Below are 22378 nucleotides of genomic sequence, written 5' to 3' on the forward strand. Positions count from 1 at the left end.
TTTTATACCCAACCCGTATCTTGTCTCTTGTTTGAGGTATGCGAAAAGTTCGTGATTTCATTACATGGTATCAGAGCCATTGCAATCTTTATCATGGTAAAACATGCTCGTGTGGATGTGAGATCGCGGATCGTATGATCATGGACTCGTGGTGAATGGTTGTCACCATACCGGTAAGACTCAATGACACAAACTATGTGATGTGGGCATCCATAGTGAAGTACAAGATTTGAAAAAAGGGTTTATGGTATTTGATAGATGGATCCGAGAAAGAATCAAAGCTTATGCTTTCAAAGAGTGAAAACGGCAAAGAAATTGTACTTCAAGAAGAGAGATGAACAAAGCCATTGCCGACTATGAAAAGAGATGGAGTGGAGGACGAGTCATTCTAAAATCATGGGATGACTCATTAATAGTGTTGAAATAAAAAAATGTTCTAGCTTAACAAAGTTTGAATTTGCTAGTGATGCTTGAAAATATCTCCAAGATATGTATTCTCTAAAGGATATAGCTCATATATGTAATCTCTAAAAGAAAGAAAGATTCATAACCCAAGGAGATATGAGCATAAGAGAATACTATAATGCTCTTTTTCTCCTTTGGGATGAATTGACTCTTTTAGATCCTAAGTGGCATTGTCCACTTGACATAGAACTTCAAGAAAAACAAATCAACTCGGAACATTTATATCATTTCATAAATGAGCTTAGGCCCGAATTTGAAAGAACCAAATCGGACCTTCTTCGTAGAGATGGTGTTCCTTCTATAATAGAAACCTTAGAAGAATTAACTATTGAAGATAATAGATTAAAGAAATCCTCTCCTAGCAAAGATGAGGAAACGGTGCTTGCTATGTCAACACCCAAAAATCATATCAAAGCATATAGGTCTCCTCACTTTGGAAAAAGCCAAAATGACTATGGGAAGAGCTCAAATGACTATGAAAGAAATCCAAGTGATTATGAATACAAAAAATATGGTAAGATAATATGCCACTTTTGCAAAGAGTTGGGTCACATCAAACCATTTTGCCTAAAAAAGATAAATAAAAAGAAAGCGGCCTCTATGGGATCATCAAGTGAAAGAGGTGGTGTAAATGAAGGCTCCAAGAATGTTTCATTTCCTCAACTCATGGAAATCCTTCAACCACTAATCAAAGGCCAAGTTTTCTCACTCTCCGGTGTGGCCGTATCAATATGCAGGGACCTTGGCAAGAACTCTTGGATTCTTGATTCTGGTGCCTCTTTCCACGTGACTCCTAATGAGTCCATACTATCCAAATGTCTTATTAACTCTAATGATTCTTATGTTTCAACTGCCGATAAAACGTCTTTAAAAATTAAAAGCTTGGGTACTTTACAAAATTCTTCTAAAATTACTAAAAAATTCTTTATCCCAAATATTAGAGTAGTACCTAAACTTAACCTAAACCTTTTATCCGTTTCTCAAATTACCGACCATGGATGTAAGGTCACTTTTTCATCTAATAATTGCTTGGTATAGGATCTCCAATCTAAGAAGCCGATTAGGCAAGGCAATAGAAGATGTGACCTCTACTACATGGACAATTTGGAATTATCAAATCGAAATTTTTGTAATTTTGTTGAGAAGAAAAGTATTGAACATTGGCATAGGAGATTAGGGCATCCAAGTATGTTAAAAATGTATTTATTCTTTTTTCTTGAAAGTTGTAATGCAAAGGATTTTGTTTGTGAAGATTGAATACTTGAAAAATGAAGACTTTACCTTTTGAAAATAGCTAATTTATATCTAAAGAACCTTTTGAGTTAATACATTCGGATATATGAGGACCATTACCGGTTATGTCTAAAGGAGGAGCATCTTATTATGTGATTTTTAGACATGCCTGGATTTATTTTCTTAGACATAAATATGAAGTATTTGAATGTTTTTAAAAAATTCATAATTATGTTAAAAATAAATTCAAAACCTGCATCAAAATATTTAGATCCAATTCTGGGAGAAAATTTTTGTCACAAGATTTTAAAAGTTTTATTGATCAACAAGGGATTACTCATCAAAAGTCTTGTCCTTACAACCCCATAAGAAAATAGATTGGCCGAAAGAAAGCATCAGCATATTATTGAAACCACTAGGACTCTTCTAATATCCAAAAAACGTTCCAAAAAAGTTTTGGGCAGAAGCTCTTCTTATGACAATTTATTTAATTAATAGAATGCCTGTAACGTATTTTTAAAATTTTTTTTTTTTGGATCCAGCATCCCCCCCCCCCATGTATTCTATTTAAACCCCCCAGGGGGGGCTTTTTTTTATCGCAGGCTCGCACCCCCTGAGTCTCCCCCGACTCCCATCCCTGCTCTTTCTCTCTCCTCCCCCTGCGCTCATCTCTCCCCCTCTCCCCTCTGCACTCGCTCCCTCTCTTTTCGCTGGAGCTGCCTGACCCCGTAAGTACGCGTCCTCCCTCTCTCTCTCTGTCTAGTTTAGCTGACAGCAGGGCACCACCCCTCCTGCCCTCTCTCTGTGTTTTCGGTAAAACAATGGCAGGGGAGGGGCGCCGCCCCTCTTGCCGTCTCCTCCTCCTCTTCTCGGTTAGCAAGCAGGGGAGACACCCCTTGCCTCCTCTTCTTTGATTAGCAGGCAAGGGCGACACCCCCTGCCTCCTCTTCTCGGTTAGCAAGCAGGGGAGACACCCCTTGCCTCCTCTTCTTTGATTAGGAGGCAAGGGCGACACCCCCTGCCTCCTCTTCTCGATTAGCAAGCAGGGGCGACGCCCCCTGCCTCCTCTTCTCGGTCAGCTGGCAAGAGCAACGCCTCCTGCCTCCTCATTTTCTATTATTAGCTAGCTATTTAGCCGATTTACGGTTTCGTATATCGTGCACTGCTTACACAATTTATTTAGCTCGGTGTGTGGTTTCGCATATCGAGTCTCGCTTTATGTCATTTAGATTACCGCCACGCTGTAATCTAAATTACAGCGTGGCGGTAATCTAAGCAGGAGAGACACCCTGCTTACACAATTTATTTAGCTCGGTGTGTGGTTTCGCATATCGAGTCTCGCTTTATGCTCCCTGCTCTTTCTCTCTCATCCCCCTGCGCTCATCTCTCCCCCTCTCCCCGACGCTCACCCCTGCTCCCTCTCCCCTCTGCACTCGCTCCCTCTCTTTTCGCTGGAGCTGCCTGACCTCGTAAGTACGCGTCCTCCCTCTCTCTCTCTGTCTAGTTTAGCTGACAGGAGGGCACCGCCCCTCCTGCCCTCTCTCTGTGTTTCCGGTAAAACAATGGCAGGGGAGGGGCGCCGTCTCCTCCTCTTCTTCTCGGTTAGCAAGCAGGGGAGACACCCCTTGCCTCCTCTTCTTTGATTAGCAGGCAAGGGCGACACCCTCTGCCTCCTCTTCTCGGTTAGCAAGCAGGGGAGACACCCCTTGCCTCCTCTTCTTTGATTAGGAGGCAAGGGCGACACCCCCTGCCTCCTCTTCTCGATTAGCAAGCAGGGGCGACGCCCCTTGCCTCCTTTTCTCGGTCAGCTGGCAAGAGCAACGCCTCCTGCCTCCTCATTTTCTATTATTAGCTAGCTATTTAGCCGATGTACGGTTTCGTACATCATGCACTGCTTACACAATTTATTTAGCTCGGTGTGTGGTTTCGCATATCGAGTCTCGCTTTATGTCATTTAGATTACCGCCACGTTGTAATATGCACAAACTTATGTTTTGATATACATATACTATGCCGTCGCGCTGTAATGTGCACAGGCTTACGCTTGCTTTTAAAGACGCAAATTTGCACATGCTCGCCAAGTCTTTTAAAAGGAGATTTTATGCAAGATTTCCAGTATTTGAAATGTGTGTGGTTTTGAAAAGCAAAAACGAACACCTGACGGTTGCTTATTCGCAACCAAGCTTTTTCTTTGAACCAGCGTGATAGGAAGGGGTACATACAGATTTTGTTCGATATCCGAATGACTCAGATACCCCCAACCAAGAGCACGGGGAGTTGATACTTTCTAGCCAAAGTTGGGGGTTTCTTTTGAGAAACCAATACCCCTTTTTATCGTAGTGGTACCATCAGACATGCGCGGCATATGGGTACTATGATAAATTGATGAGAGATTCATGGTGACCTCGTAACGTGTAATTGCACAATGTTAAAAAAGGAAAATCACATAAGTAGTGATGATCGCCTTCATAGGCAAGATGCTAGAGTTGGTTTGAAAAACCAGGGCATGTCAAGTTAAACTAAAATGGTTACATTGTTTCTTTCACAACACAATAAAGTTGGTTTTTTTTTTTTGAGAAACTGATACCTCTTTCATCGTAGCAGTACTATCAGACATGTGCAACATGTTAATACTATGATGATTGGATGAGAGGTTTATGGTAACCTCAAGGTGTGCAAATGCACAATGATAAAAAGAAAAATCACATAAATGGTGATCATAGCTTTCACAGGTAAAATGCTCGATTTGGTTTGAAAGACTAGAGCATGCAGAATAGGGTCGTCAGTTAAAATAGGACCTGACGTACCCATTCGTCTCTTGGTTCTGTCAAGAGAGACGATGAGATAGTACAAAAACTCTGATGGATAGGTTGCTAACAACTACACTCTTTAAGCAAATGACTCGGTGTCCCCAGTCATCGGAGTTAGGGGACGGGGCTACCAAAAATTATCCTAGGTGGTAGTTCACATGGACTTCTGCAGAAGTTGGATGCATCCCTTGGCACAAATGCCTCTGGGAAATTCTCTCTCGATCACTGGACGTCCCTTTAGGAACAAACTCAGTTAGTTGTCTGGGGTATCAAAATACATCGCATAACAAACCCTCGGACAGTCTCAGTTGCTTCTATGTTCTCTCATGTGCGTACCCTCAGGACAGCTAATATCGAAACAATGTTATCATGTTCATTTTTTTTACTTATTCTAAACAACATATCATGAATGGAACTACGCATATGTTAGTCTTATTCTGAATTGTTATATCTATGCACCTACCAAATTTTCATCAATCGGACCCCGTTTCATGGGTACAAGTGATGATTAGGTTAATACGGCAAGCAATGACACGATGATGTGATGATATCAAGATGAGACTCTTTCCCTGACGTTTCGCTCCTGAGGACATTTTTCTTGTAATTTGGTATAAGGGTTTTCTTTGAAATTCCACCTTTCGTATAAACTCTAAAGCCTCGTTTTGAATCTATTTGGTTTCAATGAACGTAGGGAGTTACAAATCCGTTGTGTAAATGAGAGGTTTGCAAGTAATGCGCCCAAGGTCCGTTGACTTGTTATTTCAAAAGACCATTTTTCGCTGAATTACTATTTAAAATTCTGATAAAGGAATGATTACAAGGCTTTCAAAATTTTCCTAAAAAGTTATAAGTCTAGAATTTTGGGGGCGTTACAATGCCTTCCACCATTCTTGAAAATACATCTCCCATTGAGAGACTATTTAAAATCTCTCCCAATTATCTAAGATTAAGAACTTTTGGTTCTAAATGTTTTGTTCTTTCTAACAAAAAATGATAAGTTTTCTGCTAAAGCCATTCCTTATGTTTTCTTAGGATATGCCAAAAACCAAAAAGGTTTAGGTATCATGATATTGAGAAAGACAAACTTTATGTTTCAAGGAACGTAAATTTTCTTGAAAAAGAAAATGGTTTTGGAAAAATTGACTCTAGGAAACCATGTGAGTATTAATTTTTGTTTGATCTAATGCATGAGCATAATGATGATACTATTGATAACATGAATGAAAGTAATGATATTCATGATATGCATAGAGTGTCAATGGTAACACTCATGATGCACATGAAGGCGATATGACTATTGTTGAACCTCACAATGAACTTCAAACCACCATGTGCATTAGAAAGGTATATCCAAAGTCAAGACATAGATCAATCTAGTGTTAGAAGATCAACGAGAATATCCCAAGTACCTAGTAGGTTTGTATCCTATGAGTCGTTTGAGTCTCACTATAGAGTCTCGCTTATGGCCATACACTCCTATGTAGAACCCTCCTCCTATAATGAGGTCAAAAATCATTATGAATGAATTGCGACCATGAATAATGAATTAGAAGCCTTAGAAAAGACCAAGACTTGAGAGATTCAATCATTACCTATGTTAAAAAATGTCATCCAGAATCATCTGCACAGGGGAGGAAGGATGATAGAGAGAAGGGGCTGCAGAAGGTTACATTTTGTTCATCTCAGACGTGACTAATTGTATTCAACATATTATAGAACATTACAATAATTAGGGTACGAAAATACCCTCTAATAAAACACAAAATTACAATAGTATAATAACACGTCAAACAACATTGGGTTGGGTCCAACCCATATACATCATGACTTCTTTTCACCTTCCTTCAAGTTGTTCATGGTTTCCTTTTAGCAACCAGAATCTGTCCTTCGTCAAACCTTTGGTGAATATATCAGCAACCTGCTCTTCGGTATGCACGAAGTTAGGTTCAATCTCCTTTTCTTCAACCTTTTGTCTAATAAAGTGTTGGTCTATCCCAATGTGTTTTCCCCGATTGTGATAGATGGGATTAAAGGATATATTAATAGCACTTTGGTTGTCACATAATAGAAGAGATCGAGCAATCGGTTCTCCTATCTTTGTTAGGAGATGTCTGATCCATGTAGCTTCAGTAGTTGCAACCATCGATATGTATTCAGCCTCTATGCTCGATCGAGCAACAACTTTCTGTTTTCTACTACTCCAAGACACCAGATTTGTCCCAATAAAGTTACAATAACTAGATACTGACCTTTGTTTATCTGGGTCCCCCGCCCAATCGATGTCAGTGTAAACAATGATCTCATGTGCACCTTGATTTAATTTGCTCTTCCTGTACACCAGTCCATCTCCAGTCATACCTTTCAAATAGCGAAGTATCCTCTTAACAACCTTTATATGTTCTGTATGTGGCTCATGCATGAATTGAGACACCTGATTGACTGAGTACACTATGGCAGGTCAAGTGAAGGTTAGGTATTGGAACATACCCACTATACTACGATACATAGTGGGATCTTCATAAAGGTCCCCATCTTTGGAGCTGAGTTTATGATGAAGGACTTGGGGTGGCCAGAGGCTTACAATCTTTCATGCCTGTCGTACTAAGAATGCCCACAGTGTACTTGTGTTGAGTGAGAGTGAGAGTATCACCTCTTCTGTCAACCTCCATTCCAAGAAAATATTGTAGGTCTCCTAAATCTTTCATTTTAAATCTCTAACTCAATATTTGCTTCACTTCCTCAATATGAGGTCTAGAGTTCCCTGTGACAATGATGTCATCTACATATATCAACAAGAGAGTGGTTATATTTTGTTCCTTGTAGATAAATAATGAATGATCTAGAAGGGATCGTGAGAAACCATGCTTCTGTATCTCAAAAGGTTTAGTGGTAAACATAGATCTTTGTTAAAAAGACATACTTTTCATTTGTTAAAAGGTTTAGTGATAAAGTACTTTTACAAAGATTTTTAGCAAAGTCCAAATAGGAAAACTTGGTGATATTGGGATGGCCAAGTCTTTTGTGTCAAACATTTATGTCTTTATGTTGGGCCACATTACAAAAGGGGGTTTTAGGAATTTGAAGAGAGTCCACATAGTATGAGTCTCCCTTCCTAGATCCTTCCCCAATCAACCGCCCGGACCGGTGATCTTGTATTAAACATTTATTAGGTGAGAATTAAATGTCACACCCAAGCTCCGAGAGTTGAGAGACGGAAAGTAAGTGCAAATTCAATTTTGGTATAAATCTAATTTTAGGAATAAAGAAGTTTTGAGTTTTAAAATTTTCAATTCCCTTAATTTCAAGAGAAGTGCCATCCGCGATTGAAACAAAAGATGAAGACGAACTTTTAAAATATTCAGAAAGGGAGGAAATGTTTGGAGACATGAAATAAAGCATTAGAATCCAAAAGCCAAAAAGTTTTACCTGGAGGAGGAGTAGACACAACGGCACCGGAAATAGCTCCCTTAAAAAGGGGTTGAAGGGCTTTCACAATTTGATTTAGAGATAGAGCTCCATTTGTAGATTCCTCTTTTTGTGGTTGAGATGTGGTGGCCATTGTTAGTAATTTCTTCCACTTAGGACAAACCGGTTTGATATGACCCAGCTCTTTGCAAAAGTGACACACAATTTCGCTATAGTCCCTCATTCCGCCTTGACCACCTTAATTTTGGCTTTTAAAATGAAGAGGTTTATATGTCCTCAAGTTGTTTTCGGGCCTAGAGACGGCATTTGCTCCATCACACTCATCTTGATTTGTGGGCATTGCAAGAACACTTGGATTTTGCTTGCTAATGCCCATGCGAGTTTCCTCTCCACTTAATTTGGTAATGACGTCTTCAAGAGAGGGAGAGGTGAAGGAGGATAGGAGAGAATATCTAATTTTCTCAAACTCCGGCTTTAGCCCATTCAAAATGTTGAAAAATCGATCTTCTAGTTGTTTATGACGAAGCTCTATGGCTTCTCCACTCCACTTAGGTTCGAGCATAGCAAGCTCATCTTAAATGGAAGAGAGTTCGATAAAATATTCCCTTATAGTCGTCTCCCCTTGAAGAAGGGTTAGCGCCCTCTTTTGGAGGTAATACTTATGGGGACAAGTCTCTAAAAGTGTACATCTTCTCAAGTTACTCCCACGCTTGAGAAGCCTTTTTAAACTTTATAATATTGGTGTTGATTCTAGTCTCAACGAAGGAGAAGATCCATGACAAAATCTTGAAGTTCTTCATTTTCCATTCCTTATGTTTTTTGCTATATTCTTCAAGAGCCTTAGTTATTTCATCTCCCTCAAGAATTTTGATTTCTCTTCTTTCAACCAAAGTAATTTTAAGCTCCGGTTCCGAAATCGAGCCTTAAACATAACCCCAAAGCCCTTTTCCTGTAATATGAGCTTCCATATTTACGGCCCACACGTGATAATTGGAGCCATTGAGCTTAAAGCCAAGAGAGAAATGAGAGTCTTTTTCACCCATTAGAGAGATAAGACGAGAGAAAAGAATACGTACCACAATGAGATTTTAAAACTTGTAGTAATCTTCTAAAATATTGGATGAAGAGAAGTCTTCACACCAATCACAAGAAAGTTGAAGGCACGCTTTTCGAGGCACTCAATATTGTGAAGAACCGCAAAATTTTCTTTTCCCAAGCAACCTTGCTCTGATACCATGTGAAAATCTCTATGAAAAGAGATTTTGTGTATAAACACAATGCTAGAAGCACGAAGTGCACAAAGGAGAACTCTCACAAGTGCACAAAGGCACGGATACAAATGCACAAGAGCATAAAAAATATCAACTTTAATATATTGGGTCCCAAGAGGGGCTTTACAAAAGCATAAAAAAGCTAGAAGGGGAGCACCCCTAATATATACATGTTGGAGGAGTGGGGGAGCCCCTCCAATGGTTATAAATATAACCGTTGGAGGGGGCTCCAACGTATGTGTTATGCCCCCCCCCCCATATTATAAAAGACAAAAAACAAAAAAATAAAATAAAAAAAATTAAAAGAAATAAAAATATGAAAAAATACAGTCATATTCTCAAACGAGAATATGCCCAAAATGAGAGATGACCAAAATACCCTTTATCGGGTTTTGAAAAATATATTTTTATATATATACTTAGATAGATATATATCATATATATATATATATGTATCTCTCCATATATATATATATAAGAATATATATATATAACAAGAACATTACATTTTAACAAGTCATTCCTTTAGAAGTACTGTCAACTTCAACTCCAAGGAAGTAGCGCAGTTTTCCAAGATCCTTCATTTTGAATCTATGATTCAAGAGATACTTGACCTCAATATAAACTTTGAAGTTACCTATGATGATAATATCGTCTACATATATCAATAGCAGAGTAACTATGTTTGATTCTTGAATATAAACAAGGAATGGTCAAGGAGAGATCGCCTAAAACTATATTTTGTATTTCAAGAGAGAAACTATCAAACCAAGAATGGGATGCCAGATTCAACCTGTATATTGTCCTTTTTAATTTGCATACGTATTTTGTAGGATTGCCTTCTGCATATCCAGTGGGTTGTTCCATGTATACTTCCTCCTTCAAATTTTCATGTAGAAAAGCATTTTTGACATCAAGCTGACTAATTGTCCACTGATGTTCAATAGTTAAAGATAGTATGACTCTGATTGTCCCCATTTTCACAACTGGACTAAAGGTCTCATCATAATCATGTCCTTGCTCTTGCGTAAATCCTTTGGCGACAAGTCTCGCCCTGTACCATTCTATAGTCCCATCCGGTTTGTACTTTATTTTGTACACCCATTTCAACCCAACTACATTTCTGTCAGGTGGTCTGGGAACATCCCAGGTACCACATTCATGTAGAGCCTCCATTTCTTCATTCATTGCTTCAATCCATCTTTTAGAATTTGTTGCTTGAGAAAATGTTGTGGGCTTATCTTCCTTGCCCAAAGCAGTTAGAAAAAGTTGAAAGTTCAATGAAAAATTTTCATAACTAACCCATCTTTCTATCGGATGACGAGAGCGAGTGGATCTTCTAACATCAAAAGTAGAAGTAGATGTAGAGGATGTATTCATTTTCTGATTAAAAATAGTGGGCGCCTCTCTTCCTCGTCGAGTATAAACAAAACCCTTATACCTTTCTGGATCCAAAGATGGCTCTGCACTCTCCTGTGCAATCAACCTATTGTTAGAAAATGACATATATATGTATATACTTGAATATATATATATATATATATATATATATATATATATATATATTTATATATATATATATACATACTTTTCGTAATACAAGAGTATGTATATGTATATAACTATATATTTAAAGTATATACTTATATTCTTGTAATACTTTTTTATTTATTTATTTTTGTAATTTTATTTCTTTCTTATTTTTTGTCTTTTTGTCAAATAGTCATAATTGACTAGAGCTGTTGGACTGTCAAAACATCCAACAGCCTTTTTGTCAGGTTCTGTCAAACAGTCAAAATGTTGACTGTTTGAATAGAGCTGTTGGGCTACTCCCAACGGCTCTAATTAGAGTTGTTGGGAGTAGCCCAACAGCTATCCCAACAGCTATTTTAATAGCTCCTCTCATGTAACCTCTCTATAAATAAGGGCATGCTGCCCATTGTAATTCATATACAAAGGTAGAGGGTTTTACCTCTTACATATTTAGATTCAAGTGCATTTATGCACTATTCTTATGTTTGTGCTGTGGAGCATTTTGTATGCTATTTTGGTTTACCATATTGGATGAATGTATGTTTTGTCAAGTTGTTTGTAGACTTGATTGTGTGAAAGACTCTTTACACCTATCAGCATGCATAGTTCCCTTATCCTCTTGATCACAATCTGAAGAACAAATATTATTAGTACTGGAGAAAAGTTCAGAATTCAACCAAGGATGATAGATCTCAACTTTGGAATTTGATTCAAAAGAAGTGATGCATCAATGATCAAAATTCAATTCATCGAAGATAACATTTCTTGATATTTTGATGTGCTTGCTCATGGGATCATAGCACCTGTATCCTTTATAGTTATATGCATAACCCACAAACCTGCACTTCAAAGCCTTGTCATGAAACTTATGTCTCATTGAACTATCAATATGAACATAACATACACAACCAAACACGCGCAAATCATGATAGTTGGGATGAACTTCAAATAGGGAAAAGTAAGGAGACTTGTTTTCCAAAATAGTCATGGGCAATCGATTTATCACATGGACTGTTGAATGAAAGGCTTCTGTCCATAGAGTAATCGAAAGATTACTATCATGTATCATACTCATTGCAATCTCAACAATATGGCGATGCTTTCTTTCAGCAATCCCATTCTGTTGAGATGTAAGAGGGCAAGACACCCTTCTCCTTATTCCATTACCTTGAAGAAAGTTAATAAAGTCACTTGAAGAGAATTCACCTCCTCCATCACATTGGAAGCAAAAAATGTTTTCAGAAAATTGATTCTTGACAAAAGAGTGAAAATTTTGGAACTTAAAGGTCTCAGACTTGTGTTTCATAAAGAAAATCCAAGTATAATGAGAATAATTGTCAACAAATATAAGGTAATATCTAGTTCCAGATACAGAAGCAACTGGGGTAGGCCCCCAAACATCAAAATAGATAATCTCAAAAGGTCTTGAAGCTCTTTTATTGATAGAATGAAAAGGTAAAATATGACTCTGACATAAGAGACAACTAAAACATTTGTTGTCATTGACATTTATTCCTAAACTAAACTTGGGAACGAGGTTAATCGAGACAAGCTTCTCAATGAAACTACTACTGCAATGACCTAAACGACCATGCCAAAGATTTGGCTTATTGGATTCAGGGACACTAAAAACACATGTAGGAATCACTAAAGACGACGATGAGGAGAGCTTCAAGTTGGGGTCAACAGGGCGAACATGAGTGGAAGGATCTTCTTGAAAAACATACATATTGTCTTGTCGTTTTCCTTTAGCGAACGTCTCCCTCGTGCAGAGATCCTTGACAAGAACAGAAGAGGGAGTAAATTCAACTGAAGCATTGATATCATCAACAAGTTTAGAAACAGAAACAATGTTTTTCTTAATGTTAGGAGCATAGAGAACCTTTGAAAGACTGAGAGAGGACTTTGACATAGGTATAACGAAATTTCCAATATGAGAGATAGAATGGTGGGATACATCCCTAGTGACTATACTATTTCTACCAATATAAGGAACAAAGTTTAGGAGCTTACGAACATCACCAGTAACATGAGTCGCTGCTCCAGAGTTCACATACCAAGTACCCTACTCATTCTGTTTCAGATTTAATCCTGCCAAGGCTGACAAATAGCAACTCTTTTACTTCTCCACTGGCCTTTGAGTTATCTGTTCCTCTCTTTGCTTCAGTTCGTGTTGATTTTCCTTTATTTAAGGGATTACACCAACAGTTAGCTTCGATGTGCCCCTTTTTATTACACAGAAAACAAGTAGGAATTGGCCTCTGTCGCTGTGAGTTGGGAGGCATGTTGGGTGTAGGTAATAGTCTACAACCTCCTTGTCCACTTCTTCCTTGTCCTCCTCTTCCCTTAACATCATAACTTCCTCGTCCTCGTCCATAAGCTACCCCTGTGGCAAGAACATCTTGCGTCCCTGTATGCATATATGATTCTTCAGAGAACCCTTTTAAGTTCATCTCATATTGAAGTAGTTTTGCACGCAGGTCTTCAAATCTGGGCAGATCAAGTAAACACAATAAGGAAGTAACAATCACATAATAGTCAGGCCCCAATCCACTCAGAGTTTGTTGTACCATATTTTTATCACTCACTGCACACCCAACGACTGCTAGTTGATCTGTGATGATCTTCATTTTGTTCAAGTACTCCATGATAGTCATGAAGTCCTTTCTTAACATCTGAAATTCTCTTTTAAGAAATACAATCCTGGCCTGAGAAACCTGTGAATATGTCTAAACTAGTCTGTCCCAAAGTTGCATGCCTGTACAGTCATCTGGAATTGCCACAAGCACCTCTTGTGACAACGTATAATATAAGCAACTAGTGCCTGGTCTCTTTTCATCCAAGTTACAAATTCTGGATTTCTAACATATCCTGTGGTAGATGCTCCTTTTCTTCTCGTGATATAAACTCTGGAGGGACTGAAACAAATCCATCCACATGTCCAGAAAGATCCTGACTCCTAATTAAAGGAATGATCTGCCTCTTCCAAGTCAAGAAATTGGAATTGTTTAATTTTTCAGACATGAGTTGACTAAGAAAGCTTGAAGAAAGACCAGACTGAGAAGGAAATGAATCCATGTTTCACAATAAGAAGAATATATTTAGCACACAACCCGATAATAGCTAAATAAATCAGTATATCGAAAGACAACTTTTAACCTCAAAGAAATTCCTGCAGCCTCTTACTCTCTTTTTTTTTTCCTGACAGAATAGTCACGCAGATGACTAAAGTAACTGGAACCTCCCTTTTTCTTTTTCTGTAGAATAGACTATATCAGGCTATGTGAAGGACAATAGACAATAAATAAAAAAAAACTGAAACAAAATCCCAAATCTGGTATCTAATTTAGATCAGATATTGAATTCTGATCATATCTGTAATTATCCAAAATTGAATAAATAGGTAAGCACTAAGTACGAAAATTTAAAATGAACACATAAGTAAAGCCCAAATCCGATATTGATTTAGAGTTGTTCAATGATGAAAAGAATGAAAATGTCAAATGGCAAATGGAGCCAGATCTAAATCTGATCAGATTTGATCAAGAAAGGATTAACGAGATTGATAGGCAACCAATTACGTGATCAAATCTGATTCTGATCAACAAGATAATTTAGAACCAGGTTGAGAATTAAGAAGACAATGCAGAATCTATTAATAACAGAGAAATGGGATCAGATCTGATTCTGATCAGATCTGATCAAGATGGTGATGCCAAGAAATATTTTGGGAATTAAGGTGGTGAGACAAAATTGCTTAATGACAGAAAACGTGATCAGATCTGATTTTGATCAGGTCTGATCAAGGTTGAGAAGCAGAAAGATATTGGAAATCAATTTTCTGACTTGAGACTAAACGATCTTTCTAGACATACCTTTTGGAAGGAATCCCAAATCCAGTTCTAGCGTGACTCTGATACCATGTTAGATTTTATAAAATCCAAAGTTTTACCGTGCATGAAGAGGGAGAGAGGAGCCGCAGAGAAATCCTGATTCCCCAATACAGGAATCACTGCTAATCTTCTTATTATATGTTGTTACTAATACAAAATTTTAGGGTACTAAAATACCCTTTTTACAACAAAGAATAATTACATATGTGCCATTAATGAAAGGAATACATGATTACGGGTTTGGACCCTGACCCGTGACCCGATATGAACAAAAACACATCTTTTCACCACATTCCTACTGGATGGCCTGTGGACAATTTCCCACATGCCATACTCATGGAGGGATTCCATCTCCTCATTTATTGCTTCAATCTACTTCCTAGAATTTGCAGCTTGATAGAATGTGAGAGGTTCATTCTCTTTGCTTATGGTTGCTAAAAATAATTGGAGATCCATTGAGAAGTTTTTATAGCTGACCCATTTGTCTATTGGGTGTCGTATTCAAGTAGATTTCCTAACATCCAATGCATGTGTAGAAGTAGGGGAAACATTAACATCTTGATTGGAGACGGATGGAGGCTCCTTACATCATTGAGTGTAGATAACACCTTTATACCTTCCTGTTTCCAAGGGGGTGCTATAATCTCTTCTGATTGTGATCCATCTGCTGGTTTCCTGCATATCTTATTCTGCCTACAATCTGAAGGACAACCATAATTAATGTTTGAGAAGAGCTCTGAACTTAACCATGGATGGTACACCTCAACGCTAGAACTTGAACCGGAAGGATTAGCTGACTGGTCATCAAAACTCATCTCATCAAAAACAACATTTCTCGATATTTTAATACGCTTGCTCAAAGGATCATAGCACCTGTACCCCTTGTAATCCTCAGCATACCCCACAAACTTGCACCTCAAGGCCTTGTCCTGAAACTTGTGTCTCAATGAGCTGTCAATATGCACATAACAAATAGATCCAAACACAGGTAATTCATGATAATTGGGGTGAGTGCCAAAAAAGGGAGAAATATGATGATTTGTTTTCTAAAATGGCCATGGGGAAGCAATTTATCACATGCACTGCAGAGTGGAAGGCCTTCGTCCATAAGGTAATGGAGAGATTACTGTCGTGCATCATGCTCATTGCACTCTCAACAATATGACGATGCTTCCTCTCAGCGATCCCATTTTATTGAGGTGTACGTGGGCAAGACACCCATATGCTTATTCCATTATGTTGAAGAAAATTAATAAAATCACTAGAGGAGAATTCTCCCCCCCTACATCACATTGAAAATGTAGAATATTTTCAGAGAGATGGTTTTTGACAAAGGAAAGAAACTTATGAAACAACCCAAAAATTTCAGACTTGTATTTTATAAATAATATCAAAGTGTAACGAAAATAATTGTCGACAAAGATAATATAGTATCTACTACCGGATCCAGAGGCAATTGGAGCAGGACTCCAAACATCAGAATATATGACCTCAAAGGGCCTTGAAGTTCTTTTATTGATAGAATGGAAAGGTAATACATGACTTACATAAATGACAGCCAGACTGGAGATCCTGCACAAAGCATCCATTAGATGAGAAAGATATTTCACATCCATGGTCGGCGATTTGGGAAACTAAAAAAAGATTTAAATTTAGTTTTGGAACTCTAACTTTTGGAACAAAAAGATTTTGAGAATTTTTAGAGTTAAGTGTTCCAATACTTGTGATTTTTAAAAAGGTTTCATCGGCCATGGAAACACATGAACTTTTTGAATTGGTGCATACATCGGTTAATGCATTCTCATGTGGGGTCATTTGAAAAGATGCGCCAGAGTCTAAGATCAAAGAATACGTACCGGGAGACGAAGTAGATGCAATGGCTGCACCCGATGTGGAGGAAGTGGTTTTGAGGATTTGTTCTAGAGCCATAGAGATTTGACCAAGAGTTTCTTTGAGGTCACCGCTCTTACCTTCATCTTCTTTAGTAGTGGATTCTTCAAGGGAAGCCACCTTAGGCTTGAATGTTTCATTTAGCTTTGAGCAAGCGGGTTTAATGTGACCCGGCTCATAACAATGATGACATACAATCATCTTTCTGTAATGAAAAGAGGCGGAAGCTCCAATGGAGTAAAAAGCACTCTTTAAGAGTGACTTTAAGAACCAAGAACACAAACACTATAAGTGTACACACAAAACTCTCAAAAGTAGAAAATGACTTAAAGTCATAAGTTGAATTTATTGAAGAAAGGAAGAGAAGGGTGAAAACCCCATGCTTACAAGAGGAGAATACCTCCTCTATTTATAGAGGAGGGAGGCTCAAAGAAGGGACCACAAGGGGGCTCCCTTGTAGTCGTTGGGAGCCCCAACGGTCAGAAATCTGACCATTGAGGCCCCAACGACTACAAGAGTGGGGCCCTTGGGGTCTTACAAAAAGTAGAAAAATAAAAAGGAAAAAAAGTAAGAAAGAAAAAGAAAAAAGGAAAAAAGTAAAAAGGAAAAATACATTGTGTTTTTACAAGAATACCCCTATCGGGTATTTCACTAAAAAGAAAACAGTATATATATACATATATGTATATATATACTTATATATATACGAATGTATATATATAAGTATATGTATATATATACATAATTTAACACGCCCCCTCAAACTTTACGAGGAGAAGACCGAAAGTTAGCTAAGAAGAAACATAAATCGTGGAGTTAAGAGTGCCTTGGTGAAGAAGTCAGCTAGTTGATACTCTGAAGTAACATATGGTAATGAGATAGTCCCTCTGAGATATTCATCTCGAACATAATGGCAATCCATTTCGATATGCTTGGTCCGCTCATGAAAGGTGTGATTGCTGGCAATGTATATCGCACTTTTGTTATCACAACAGAGCTTGGTGGGAGTGGAAATGGGGACGCCCATGTCACCAAGGAGACTCCTGAGCCATACGATCTCCATAGTTGTCATTTCCATGGCCCGATATTCAGCTTCAGTGGATGACAGTGAAACCTTCTGCTGCTTCTTGCATCTCCACGAAATGAGGGATTCACCTAAAAAAATACAAAGACCCGTTATTGAGATACGATCATTGGGATTTCCTCCCCAGTCAGCATCAGTAAAAGCAGTTAAGTCAAGAGATGAGGAAGAGGATAAGAAGAGTCCCTTGGATATAGTATTTTTGATATATCGCACTATTCTCATTACGGCCGCCATATGAACCGAAGTAGGTGCATGTTGAAACTGGCGTGCTGCATGAACTGCATGAGCTATATCTGGACATGTGATGGATAGATAGGTGAGAGATCCGATTAATTGACGGTAGGGGGTTGGATCCTCAAGAAGAACACCATCTCCAAGTCTCAGTTTTGCATTAATAACTTCGGGAGTCTCAACTTTCTTTTCATCAGATATTCCTGATTTGGTACAAATTTCTGCAGCTAATTTCATTTGAAATAGGATGTATCCTCGCGGGGAATAAGCCACTTCGATCCCTAAAAAATATCTCAAATATCCAAGGTCAGACATATCAAAAGTTTCTTTTAACATAGACTTTACATCATTTACTCCCTTTTTGTCATTCCCAGTGATGATCATATCATCAACATACAGTAGAAGCATAATAATGGAGTCACATGTCCCTTAAACAAAAAGAGCAGTGTCAGTATAGCAAGAAGAAAATTCTAAATTGATTAATATATTACTAAACCTATCATACCAAGCTTTAGGAGCTTGCTTAAGTCCATATAAAGCTTTTTTTAATTTCAAATTTTTTTCATTTAAGTTCATACCTGGAGGCGGTTCCATATAAACTTCTTCATTTAAATTACCATTCAAAAAGGCATTTTTGACATCAAGTTGAAAGATTGGCCATTTTTTAACTGAGGCTATAGCAATAAGAGCTCGAACACTAGTCATTCGAGCAACTGGGGCAAAAGTTTCATCATAATCTACCCCATACTCTTGGGCATATCCCTTGGCAACCAACCTAGCCTTATATCTTTCCAATGAACCATCACTCTTAGTTTTTACTTTAAAAACCCATCTACATCCAATGAGTTTCTTGCCATTGGGAGGATCAATGATTTCCCAAGTTTGTGCCTTTTTAAGAGCATTAAGTTCAAGTTCCATAGCTTCATTCCAATGAGCATATTGCTTAGCATCATTGTAATGAGATGGTTCATGAAAGGAGTGAAGAGCAAGTAGGCATGCTCGAAAGTTAGGAGAAAAGGAATCATATGAAACAAATCTATTTGGTATTTTGAAAATCCGATTTGATCTTCTTTTAGAGGTCTCTTCGATTGACTCACTTTGAGAAAATTTTTCAAGGGCACAAGGTGGATTTCTTTCATTCCTTCTAGAGTAGACTTGTATTTGTCTTGAAACATTTTCTTCTAAGTTTTGATCATCATTTGGATGTTCAAAATGATTTTCACCAAGGGGTTCACTAGGATCAATATGATCATCTGTGATGTTTTTTTGAGGCAATAAGTCAAATAAAAAAGAATAATCAATATTTTCATTTGGTTGGTGCGAAAAACCATTTTCTTCTTCTAGGAATGTGACATCTTTTGAGATATAAAGTTTGTTTTTGAGTATGTCAAAACATTTATAACCTTTTTGTTTTTCGCCATATCCCCAAAAAATACATTCAATAGCCCTAGGTGAAAGTTTATCATTTTTGTGAGTTAGAACAAAGCATTTACATCAAAAAATCCTTAGTCTTTTATAATCGGGAGATATATTGTAAAGTTTTTCAAATGGAGAAAGATTTTTCAAAGAAGATGAAGGGGTTCTATTTATAAGATACGTTAAGGTTAGAACTGCTTCGGCCCAAAAGGATTTTGGGATATTTTTTGAAATTAATAACGTTCTTGTAGTTTCTATTATGTGTCTATGCTTTCTTTCCGCAAAACCATTTTGTTGCGGAGTGTTGGGACAAGAACGTTGATGACAAATTCCATGTTCTTTTAAATAGCTTTGAAAATCATTGGACATATATTCACCCCCCGAATCGGACCTAAGAATAGATAGATTTTCCAAAAATTGATTTTTAATCATTGCATGGAATTCTTTAAAGAAGAAGAAAACTTCGGATTTGCGACTTAGGAAGTAAATCCACGTGAATCGAGTGAAGTCATCAATAAAGACCACATAATACGAAAATCCTCCTTTAGACAAAATAGGGGAAGGTCCCCACACATCGCAATGAACAAGTACAAATGGCCGAGTGGTAAAGTAACTTCTTTGAGGAAATGGAGTAGCTTTAGATTTCCCAAAAATGCAATCTTTACAAGTCATGTGATTGCCTTTACAAGTATTGTTCAAAAACGGAAAAAGAGACATTTTTACAAAATTTGGATGACCAAGTCTCTCATGCCAAATTCCAATACATTTGATCCGGGCCTAGTAACGGCCAAAACTTCATCATTCTTAATGCTTAAGCCAAGTCGAGTTTCTTCTTGGCATATTTCGGCGAGGGCATCTTCAATAGGTAAGGCTTTGCTTCTATGGAGAAGAGATGCCCTAACTTGTTCAAATTCCGGGCGAAGACCATGAAGAAATTGAAAGAAGTGTTCATTTTCAATTTGTTCCCTTCTTAATTCAATATCTTCCGGAGCCACCCATTTAGGCTCAAGAAGAGCAAGTTCATCCCAAAGAGGGGTTAGAGAGCTAAAGTAATCCCGGACACTCATATCCATTTGTTTGGTGGAACGGATTTTTTCTTGACAAAAAAATTGTCGAGCAAGATCCTTTTGGGTATACATACCCTTAAGAAAAAACCATGCCTCATTGGACCTAAATTTGGCAATATTAGCACAATTTTTAAAGTCAACATTGTTCATAAACCATGCCAATCCTCAACTTTGGATTGATGGTCATTGATAGCTTTGATGCGCTCATCGCCATCTAAAGCTTTTTCAATCTCATTTTCGATTTTAGTGAGAACAAGAGAGGGTTCAGGAGTAGTTCCCATAACATAACCCCAAAGTTTCTTACCTCTTAGATGATTTTCCATCACGGAGGCCCACATGAGATAGTTGGACCCATTTAGCTTAAAAGAAAGCTCCACTTTAGAATCACGTTTCATCCGCACCAAATCCTTCCTTTCTTCTCAAAATTTGAGAGGCACACGTTCTAAGATAATAAAGAGAAGCCCAATCACCAACCGAGCTCTGATACCATGTAATGAAAAGAGGCGAAAGCTCCAATGGAGTAAAAAGCACTCTTTAAGAGTGACCTTAAGAACCAAGAACACAAACACTATAAGTGTACACACAAAACTCTCAAAAGTAAAAAATGACTTAAAGTCATAAGTTGAATTTATTGAAGAAAGGAAGAGAAGGGTGAAAACCCCATGCTTACAAGAGGAGAATACCTCCTCTATTTATAGAGGAGGGAGGCTCAAAGAAGGGACCACAAGGGGGCTCCCTTGTAGTCGTTGGGAGCCCCAACGACTACAAGAGTGGGGCCCTTGTGGTCTTACAAAAAGTAGAAAAATAAAAAGGAAAAAAAGTAAGAAAGAAAAAGAAAAAAGGAAAAAAGTAAAAAGGAAAAATACATTGTGTTTTTACAAGAATACCCCTATCGGGTATTTCACTAAAAAGAAAACAGTATATATATACATATATGTATATATATACTTATATATATACGAATGTATATATATAAGTATATGTATATATATATACATAATTTAACACTTTCTTCCTCCACTATAGTTTCCTTGTTTTCCAAAGTGGGGTGGTTTATACGTTTTGACATTGTTGCCGGGTTTGGATACGGCAAGCACTTCATCAATATTCTTACTCATGCCAAGCCTAGTTTCCTCTTGTGTGATTTCGGCTATAACATCTTCTATTGGAGGAAAAATAGACCTATGGAGAAGTGATAACCTCACTTGCTCAAATTCGGGGCATAGCCCAAACAAAAATTGAAATAATCGATCTTGTTCCATTTGTTTTTGTCTTAGTTCAACATCCTCCATAGCAACCCATTTTGGCTCTAAAAGAGCCAACTCATTATCAGATTCGTTCACAGGAAATAAGGAGAGAGAGAGAGTGAGAAAGAGAGAGAGAAATTCACAATGGTTGGGGCGGCACTGCAATACACGACCTCCAAAACCCTAAACATTATAAAGTAAAAACATATACATATTACAAGAATGCCATTAATGAGATCCTATTTAACATGTGTTTCATATAATATGTGTATGGATCTGGATCCAGATCCATACGCATATGCAAACTGTATTCTAACACCCTCCCTCAAGTTGTACGTGATTTTGGAGCATGTACAACTTGCTCTTCAATAGCCAAAATTGGTGTCCTGTTAATCCCTTGGTAAACAGGTCTGCCACTTGATCTTCTGTTCGAACATGACGTAGTTCTATCTCCTTCATCTCGACTTTCTGCCGTATGAAATGTTGATCAATCTCAATGTGCTTCGTTCTGCTATGCTGGATAGGATTACATGCAATGTTTATTGCGCTTTGATTGTCACATAAAAGAGATGATCGAATAATTGTCTCCCCAAGATCACTCAATAAGTGTCTAATCCATGTGGCTTCTGTCGTGCCTGCAACCATCGATCTGTATTCAGCCTCTGTACTCGATCGTGCCACTACCTTTTGTTTTCTGCTGCTCCAGGACACTAAATTGTGCCCAATATAAACACAATATCCAGAGACAGATCGTCTATCATCTGGATCCCCTGCCCAATCTGCGTCTATATAAGTGATGAGTGCATGTCCTC

The 22378-nt window shown here is 37.9% G+C and overlaps 1 protein-coding gene across 4 annotated transcripts in view; it reads right to left on the minus strand.

The window, feature by feature from the left end:
- The window catches only part of FAAH (fatty acid amide hydrolase), a 148759-nt gene that overhangs the window by 30628 nt on the left and 95753 nt on the right, over nt 1-22378 (minus strand). The window lies entirely within an intron of this gene.

The sequence above is a fragment of the Nuphar pumila genome, chromosome 3, assembly GCF_984573655.1.
Source record: "Nuphar pumila chromosome 3, dmNupPumi1.hap1.1, whole genome shotgun sequence".
Lineage (NCBI taxonomy): Eukaryota > Viridiplantae > Streptophyta > Magnoliopsida > Nymphaeales > Nymphaeaceae > Nuphar > Nuphar pumila.